We start from the raw sequence: 2,500 nt of genomic DNA on the forward strand, positions 1-2,500 counted from the left end.
GCCTTAACCTAACCCATGTTGTGCCATTAACCTAACCATGTTGTGCCTTAACCTAACCATGTTGTGCCTTAACCTAACCCATGTTGTGCCTTAACCTAACCCACGTTGTGCCTCCTAACCCATGTTGTGCCTTAACCTAACCCAGGTTGTGCCTTAAACCTAACCCATGTTGTGCCTTAACCTAACCCATGTTGTGCCTTAACCTAACCATGTTGTGCCTTACCTAACCCATGTTGTGCCTTAACCTAACCCATGTTGTGCCTTAACCTAACCCATGTTGTGCCTTAACCTAACCTATGTTGTGCCTTAACCTAACCCATGTTGTGCCTTAACCTACACCCATGTTGTGCCTTAACCTAACCCATGTTGTGCCTTAACCTAACCCATGTTGTGCTAACCTAACCCATGTTGTGCCTTAACCTAACCCATGTTGTGCCTTAACCTAACCCATGTTGTGCCTTAACCTAACCCATGTTGTGCCTTAACCTAACCCATGTTGTGCCTTAACCTAACCCATGTTGTGCCTTAACCTACCCATGTTGTGCCTTAACCTAACCCATGTTGTGCCTTAACCTAACCCCATGTTGTGCCTTAACCTAACCCATGTTGTGCCTTAACCTAACCCATGTCGTGCCTTAACCTAACCCACGTCGTGCCTTACCTAACCCCACGTTGTCGCCTAACGTAACCCACGTTGTCGCCTAAACCTGCTCTGTAATTGTTATACGACTCGTTCAATTAGTGTAGTGTTGCCCACCCGCAACCCTCGCAATATAGTTCGCTACTCGCACTCCCCGCTCCCCTGTGTATCGCTTCATGTTAAACACCTTGCAAGTCTTGCTCACTTTCCACATGCTCCTGCTGTACACTGTAATGTGGATGGCAGCAGGACGTACATGCCGCCCCTCCCCACGTCCCCACTTTGCCCCCTGCCTTCGCAAGCTGGTTGGTGAGAAACTTTGCATGTTCCATGCCCTCCGCATGCGACGTACTCAGGCTACGTTGTGGGTGCGGCCTGTGTCAACTGTCCCGCTAATGTCGTACGCGTAAACCACAATCTGTACTGCACATTCGTCCTTATGTACTGAATGATACATCGTGGCACATGTGTGACCGTACAACGACTGCGCCCAAAAACGGCGGACCATACAGTGCAAATATTGTGCACGCAGCTACGTGTCGTCTCCCTATGAGAGCTGGATTGCAGTGTGGTACGCCATAGAGACGTGTGGGAGGAACGGACGCCGTGGATGGCGATCAGCATGAGCTGTCTGTTGATGTATTCGGACCTAGTCGTCTCTCCTCACACACCCGTGATGGCATGGTGCACCGCGTTCCATATCTGCGACATGCTACAGAGGCCGGTTGACAGTCGTTCGTAGCAATGGACATCGCATACGTACGGGGCCACCTTCCACGTATTGTCTAGGCGTGCACATTTTGTTGCGTGTATTTGGGCAGACGTAGTGTGGCGTGACACCTGACACAGGCATGCAATAATCGTGGAAGGTTGCAAATGGCGATGGACGCCTGCGTTTTCTGGTGAAGTTACGCAAATGAACAAATGGTAACCTGTTGTGGTGCGGTTGTTCTCGCTAGGGGTGAATCGGTGATGGCGACGTTAGGTTGAGGTACTAACCGGTTGTTCCAGCGATACCCACCATGCCGACGAAACTGAACGGCATCTGGGTGTGAAGCGATACGCGGCGGTGGCTGGGTGGGACCGTCCCCGGCCGGTGAGGGGCGCCTCCCGGCGTGCTGGCCGCGCGGTGCGTGGGCGCACGCGCTACAGCCGGCTGGTGGGGGCGGCCAGTGGCAGGCGCGCCGGCGACGGACGCGGCAGGCGTCGCAGCTGCGCGCCGGCGCACCCTGCGCGCGGCGCCGTGCGGCCAAAGTAGGTCCTCGCGGCCCGGTGCGAAGCGCGGTGGACATCTTCAGTGTGCTGGTCCGATTGAGGACTGTGTGCGTTGAGGATGCGCTGCCGCCCGGCGCTCGGCGCCGCGACGCCGTCTGCTGCTCGGTCGCCCCCAGCGGTTCTCGCTGGTGGTTTGTATCGCAGCTGTGCGGATGTGTTGGCGCGTGCGCTGTGCTGGAGAGTTCGCTTCGGCACCCAAGTGGGGCTTTTGTCCTTCTGTGGCGCTGGCGTTGGAGCTGCCGGTCACCGTAGGTGGCGCGTGTTGTCTCCCGCCGGCAATGCCACGACAGCACGCTCCCGGGCCTCTGTCGGCAGCGGCAAGCTCAGTTGGGAGCACGGGTGGTCGCACCGAAAGCGTCTACTCGCCTAACTCCGGGCGATTGCGCCTCTCTCGAACCCGACCAAGTACCTTGGGACGGCGCTGCGCGCCGCCGGGACCTGAGAGGGTTTCGAGGTGTATTGTGCAGGGGAGCTCAGCCTCCTCCTGTTTGCAGAATGATTGAGCGGACGCTTGCGTGTTCGCGCGGGCCCCCGGGACACACTCCCGGGCGGCCGGCTGCTCAGCTCTAGTTGACGCAGCTCCCT

At 56.9% G+C, this 2,500-nt stretch overlaps 1 non-coding gene across 1 annotated transcript in view; it reads left to right on the forward strand.

The window, feature by feature from the left end:
* Window positions 1-2,495: 2,495 nt before the first annotated feature.
* Window positions 2,496-2,500, forward strand: part of LOC124764790 — a 1,910-nt gene continuing 1,905 nt past the window's right edge. Inside the window, exon 1 of the ribosomal RNA XR_007012795.1 lies at window positions 2,496-2,500. This exon is cut by the window's right edge and continues 1,905 nt beyond it. This is a non-coding gene — a ribosomal RNA (small subunit ribosomal RNA).

Source organism: Schistocerca piceifrons, unplaced genomic scaffold, assembly GCF_021461385.2.
Source record: "Schistocerca piceifrons isolate TAMUIC-IGC-003096 unplaced genomic scaffold, iqSchPice1.1 HiC_scaffold_639, whole genome shotgun sequence".
Classification (NCBI taxonomy): domain Eukaryota; kingdom Metazoa; phylum Arthropoda; class Insecta; order Orthoptera; family Acrididae; genus Schistocerca; species Schistocerca piceifrons.